The following is a 5037-nucleotide window of genomic DNA, read 5'->3' on the forward strand; positions in this document are numbered from 1 at the left end:
GGTACGCGGAGGGTGGACAGAGAGGGACTAGAGAGAGGTGGACGGGGAAACACAGAAGTGGGGACAGATGGACGGACAGAAGGCCCCAGAGATTCCAGAGGGACAGAAAGACGCTTGGAGGAGCTGGGGACACAGGCGGGTAGAGGGGCCGGGAGCAGACGGACAAGAGGCCAAGGCCCCTACCGCTGAACGGAGGGGCAGACAGACTGGGGGACCGAGACACCGGCAGGTCTTGGCGCACGGCGGGACCTTCGCTGGCGGCAGCTCAGTTTCTCAGTTTCGAAAACGGGAACCGGAGCGGGAAGGGGGGAAGGGAGGGGCAGCGTGCCCTTGGGGTAGCCCAGATCCCACGTCCGGGCCCGCCTCACTCACCTCCAGGCGCAGGGCCAGGAGCCAGGGGTCGCGGCGGCTGGGGTCCAGCTCCCGGCGCCGGTCCTAAGCGTGCGCGCAAAGAGGAGTCTGAGGCGGGGGGCGACCAGGACTGGCCTGGCAGCCGGTGAAGTACGGTCCGGGCCTCCGCGCAGTGGGCGGGTGCCGGGGGTCGCTCGAGAGATCCCAGGGACGCAGCCACCCGCTCCCGCGCCGCAGCACACGGAAGTGCAAGGGGGCGGGGCGCGCGACCTCACCCAGGTGCCGGCCCCGGCCCCGGCCCCGCCCCCGACTCGGCCCGCCCCTCGAAGGCCCCGCCTCCGCCCGCCGGGAGCCGGGGGTCCTGCGTCTCCGCCTCTCTGTGCTGGTCACTCAAGTGTCTGGGCCTCTCCGCCTTCCCCGCACGCCTCGCCTCTGCCTGCATCTGCACGCGCACCAGCCCTTAGAAGGGGCCCCATTTACAGAGAACACTGAGGCCAGAGGGCTGGGGGGCGCTAACCCCACCCCCGCGCACCCAGGCCAGGAGGCGCCAGCGGGGGTTCCCCAGATCCCGGCGCTCACGCCCGGGACTCCCCACTGGCCAGCTGGCCCGCCTCGACCGGCCTCTCTTTTTCTCTTCCTGTTGGCTCTCCGGAGTGCGGACGCTGCCGGGCTCGGTGCCCGCCGCCAGGCCGGCTCGTCTCGGCTCTGCCTCTAGAGGAGCTGAGGAGACTCCAGGGCGGGAGGCTCTAGTTGTTCTGCTGCTGCTTGTCAGGCGCTTCTGAGAGCAGTCCGTACCCCGATCCCCAAGTCGTCCGCTCTCCTAGCCCTGCTCTCCAGAGCTCTCCTTCGCTCTTGGCAGGCGCCTAAACTTCCTTTCCAGACTTGAAACTTGGCTGTCAGGCATAACTCATTCATTCATTCATTCATCGAGTATTCCCTGGGCTGAAGTCTGAGGACCGAGTGGGGCCCATGGATTCCATTCCCCTGCCCCCAAAACTCAGAAAGCCAAGCCAATGGCTCTATATTACAAAGAAATGTCACTTTCCAGAGGCAAAGAAGAGAGTTCCAGGTTCCAGGCCTCCTGGAGGACCCCCTGGAGGGGATGAAGGGAGTCCAGACAGCTCTTCCCAGTTGAAGTCTAAGGGATGAAAATGGGGGGCAATCCTGAGGAGCATTGAGCTGACTTTGGGCTTCTCAAGGAGCAGGTGGTGGCAGCTGTTACAACGGAATGGGCTCCTGGTGGGATGAATGGGGCAGAAGGGCAGGAGAAGGGAGGAGCTGGATGGGAGCAGAAGGGCTGTCGCACTATTCAGGTGGGAGGACCCTGGATTGGGTAAGATGGGTAGGTTACAGGGCTGTGTGAGTGGGGGTTGGGGATGTCTAATGTGACTCCCAGGGATGGAGAACCCTAGCAGAGATGTGGATCCAAAATTCTGTTTTCAGTATTGGGGTGGGGGGAGGAGGTAGTGTCTAGATTGCAAAGAGAAAAACTGCAATGACTCTTTGCACTGCACAGAGAGAAAGAGGACCTAGATTGAAAAAGGTTAATGTCCAGGTTCCCAGCCCCAATACCTGTGCCCTACCCCATTGGGATAGGCTCTTTCCACCAAGCTGGACCACACTGGACAATCATTTGGGAAACAGGCCTTATGCCTTACTCCTTACAACCAGACCTTTGAACATGCCGTTCCCTGGGCCAGGATGCCATTTCTCACCCACCCCCATATCTCTACCTGTCTGGGTTGTGTTCACTTTAATGGCACTCCTCCCTGAGCCCAGCTGTGAATCCATGGAACTTCTCTAAGCTAAGGGATTGGATTCTGTATGTATTCATTAGTGTGTTTTGTGTCCCGATCCCCCTCCCGCCCCCACACCCTATGACTTCCTTGGGGTGGGTGTGGAGGGAAGAGTGAGCAAGGTGAGCTTCAGGTGACCTTTGCCCTCCTGAGATCAAGTTTCTTTTCTGGCTCCTTCCTCCAGGTCCACAGTGGCCAACCCAGCCTCTCCCACAATATCAATAGGCTGACCCAGTGCCAGGCATCACTGGAGGAAGGGCTGACCCATGGGGAACTCCAGGTCCAGCCACCAGACCTTTGCTTCCACATGTAGGTTCACCTTGGAAAATGGAAAAATAAAAATAGTAGCTATCACAAACAGAGCTTCCCCAATACCAGGCCCTGCACGGGTACTAAATGTGCGTGATCTATTTGCCCCTCAAGACTCCTTAAGATGAGAGCCACTATTAATGCCACTTTTCATGATGGGTAAATTGAGTCTCAAAGAAAGGTAAAGCCGCTTGGTGAAGGGTACACACAACTAGTAAATGGCAAAGGCAGGATTCAAACTGAGGTCTGCCTGGCTCTAAAGCCCATGTTTTACTTCAGAGGTTCTCAGCCTCAGCACTGCTGACCTTTGGGCCAGATAATTCTTTGTGTTGTCCCTAACTGTCTTGTGCATTGTAGCATCCCTGGCCTCTATCCTCTAGATGCCAATAGCACTCCCTTCCCCCAAGTCGTGACAGATAAAAATGTCTACAGACACTGCCAAATGTACTGAAGGCCCCAAATCGCCCCTTGTTGAGAACTACTGCTTTAGAGTGGGGCTGGTGTTACAGGAGCAAGAATTTACGTTAAACACCAGGAAGCACTTTCCTGGCCCTCACAATTATGCAGGCCATGCTGTGGTGAAGGCAGAGGAGGCATGCTGATGGACTTCTCTCCAGAGATAGGCCCTGGGACCAGAGGCCCCAGGGAGTCCAAGCCAAGCTCAGCTGCAGCCACTCTACATGGTGGAACTGCTCCTGGATGCCATCCATACTGGGTAGGCCAGTACAGAGTCCAGAGGAGTTTGTCTCTGTTCCGCTACCTGGACCCAAACTTAGAAGCGATTGCTGAGGCCTGGGAACAAGGCTATGTCACATGCTAATTGTATGACCCTGAACATGTGACCACAGCTCTCTGATCCTGAATCTTCACCTGTTAAAGAAGCTGATGACAGACCTACCATGTCAGAGGTTGAGTAAGGGTTAGCTGAGATGTGTAAAGCCTCAACAAAGGTGGATATCTGGTGAGGGCTCAGCTCACATTGGCCAGGGCTGTCAGCCTTGGAAGAGCCCTCAATAGTCTCTTGTGATATGGGCATAAATCTCCAAACAGGGCTGGGACCAGAGCAGCCACCCAGAAATGGTACTTACCCTTTCTCCTCCAGGTTTGCAGCCGAGGAAATAGGCCCATCAAGGTCATCAATGGACAGTATTCAGATTCCTATCCCCAGCATCTGCCCAGGGCTGTTTCTCTGAGGGCTCCCTGGAGGATTTGTCCAGAGAAGGGCCAACCTGACCCTTGCAACCCCTACCCCATCCAGAGGCCATGAACCTGGGGGCGTCCAGACCTCTCCACAGGAAGTCCAGAACTCAGCCAAGCAACCTGGAAAAGGCCTGGACCTCCCTCTGTCCCTGAGGCCCATTCAGCTCAAGGTCCCCCACTTGATCCCTGTGAAGAGTTAGTCCTTGTCCTGGCCTCTCTGCCTCTCACCCTCTTTCAGTTTGTCCTTCTCTGTATCAGCATCCCTGTCTCTGAAGCTTTGGCTGCCAGCGCCATCCCCATCACATCCAGAGCACTGGCCTGGCCAAGGTACAGTGGGTCCATGTTTCTGGAAGAGACCTAGACCAGCAGGAATAGTGTGCCTGGGAAACTGCTGGGGATGGCAGAGCCTTGGAGGGATAGAGCAGGTGAAAAGGGCACTTGAGACAGGATCCAACCTGCAGCCATGCCTCAGGCCAGCAAGATGGTCATGAGTAGGAATCTCAGCCTTGGGCACTGGGTAGGGGGTAAATAAAGGCAGTGGCCTTGGGGTCAGTGCCACATGGTAGGGAAGTGCCAGGGGGTTACAGGATCCAGGTTCACATCCTGGCTCTGCCCTGGACTTGTGACTTAACTGTGCCTCAGCTTCCTCGTGGGTTATTGAGAGGATGAAAGAGATCTAGCTCATGAAGTACTGGGTGCAAGGCTCAATCTACTTTGGAGTTAATTGCAAAACAAAGAGTTGGTGAGGCCTGGCTAATTGTCCCCAAGTTCTGTCCTGGGTACATTTGTGTTTGGGTGAAACTCGAGAAATACTTGGGGTAGACAAAATGGGGAGTGATTTCCTGGAGTGCAGGGCACAGGGCTTTCCTGGGGCTCTCACATGGGGTATGCAGCTTCCCTGGACTGCTCCAGTCCTACACTGACTTCCGCACAGCCCTTGCCCATCTGAGTCCCCTCTTCTGGCTCCCCTACCTCCTTGAGCTGAAAAGGGGGTTGGAGGAGGGGCAATGTTGGTATTGGTGTTGTCAGGGGCAGCCACTGAGCAACAGCTATCCCGTAGCTCGCAAATCTAAAGGAGTCCCCACGAAACATTACCCCCTCTGCTCTGATCTGCCAGGTCTCACACTAGGTCTGACACCTGGGAACCAAGGGGCTCAGTCACCCACAGGACGGGGAGAGCCGCGGGCCTCACCCGCCTGTTCTCCGTCTCGCCTTCGCAAGCTCAGTCTTCCTCCAGAGAGTGCAGCTCACAGAATGCAGCTTGGCCTGTGGGAAACGGTGGAGGCGGGGCTGGGGGACCGGGGATTAGGGCTGAGCCGAGGGTGGCCCCTAGAAGCAGAGAGGGCGGGGAAGAACTGCCAGCACACCAGCGCCCACTGTG

At 57.2% G+C, this 5037-nt stretch overlaps 1 protein-coding gene across 3 annotated transcripts in view; it reads right to left on the bottom strand.

Moving 5' to 3' along the window:
* The window catches only part of PRKCD (protein kinase C delta), a 29207-nt gene extending 28603 nt beyond the window's left edge, over window positions 1-604 (bottom strand). For 2 of the 3 annotated variants that reach the window (XM_039867449.1, XM_039867448.1), the window contains exon 1: window positions 373-604. The gene's annotated coding sequence lies outside the window, so the exon portion shown is untranslated. The remainder of the gene's footprint in view (window positions 1-372) is intronic. The other variant, XM_039867446.1, reaches the window with a different exon arrangement.
* Between the last annotated feature and the right edge of the window lie 4433 nt (window positions 605-5037).

Source organism: Pteropus medius, unplaced genomic scaffold (assembly GCF_902729225.1).
Source record: "Pteropus medius unplaced genomic scaffold, Ma_sr-lr_union100, whole genome shotgun sequence".
In the NCBI taxonomy this organism is placed as follows: Eukaryota; Metazoa; Chordata; class Mammalia; order Chiroptera; family Pteropodidae; genus Pteropus; species Pteropus medius.